The sequence below is a fragment of the Bison bison genome, unplaced genomic scaffold (assembly GCF_000754665.1).
Source record: "Bison bison bison isolate TAMUID 2011002044 unplaced genomic scaffold, Bison_UMD1.0 scf7180017862141, whole genome shotgun sequence".
Classification (NCBI taxonomy): domain Eukaryota; kingdom Metazoa; phylum Chordata; class Mammalia; order Artiodactyla; family Bovidae; genus Bison; species Bison bison.
In genome coordinates, this window is record NW_011492713.1 from 8,602 (window position 1) to 9,656 (window position 1,055).

Below are 1,055 nucleotides of genomic sequence, written 5' to 3' on the forward strand. Positions count from 1 at the left end.
CTGGTTAAGGTGGCATTAGTTAGGTTTCTACATTGTTGTTGTTGTTCAGTTGCTAAGTCTTGTCTGACTCTTTGCAACCCCATGGACTGCAGCCCACCAGGCTTCCCTGTCCTTCACCATCTCCTGGAGCTTGCTCAAACTCACATCCATTGAGTCGATGATGCCATCCATTCTACATTGTACTCACATCCATTGAGTCGATGATGCCATCCATTCTACATTGTAAAGGTAGGTTTTCCTTTTTGTGATTAATAAAGAATAAGTAAGGGTGGTACTTTGAGTTTCTGGGAATATCTTTGGAATAGGACTTGAAGGATGAGTAGAAGTTTTCCAGGCAGATAAGAAGGGGGAAAAGGAAGTATGAGCAAAGGCATAAGGGTATGAAATGATGTCAGGAAGGCAGAGAACAACTCAGGATTACTGGAACAGACAAAGCGAGGCAGAATTGATAGGTGGAATGGCTACAGGAGTGGCAACAGAGATCACAGAGGGCCTTGTGCTTCATCACTTGGGCTTCATCCTGGTGGCACTTTGGAGTATTTTATGCAGAGAAATGGCATAACAGAATTAATTTTAGGATACTCACTTCAGCTATGTAGGTGAATCTGTAGATCCGAAGGTACAGTGGGGAGAAAGGCAGCACTTGAGGGAGTGAGAGCTATTGCAATAGTCTAGATGAGCAATGGCACATCCATTACAGACTCTTTTCTGCCATGGAAGCTGGATCAAATCCAAATAGAATTTACCTCCTCAGATGTACACATGGCCCAGGCCACATAAGAGAATGGAATATCAAACTTTCTGTGGGTCAGTGTCTGGAGAGTTTGGGAGTGGGGTAGACAAGTGAAGGCAAGAGGCTGAGGATGTAGGTAATATATTTATATTGAAGAGTGGTGGTGATTTAGTTGTTGTGTCTGACCCCATAGACTGTAACCCACCAGACTCCTCTGTCCATGGGATTTCCCAGGCAAGAATACTGGAGTGTGTTGCCATTTCCTTCTGCAGGGGATCTTCCAACCCAGGGATCAAACCCAGGTCTCCCACTTTGCAGGTAG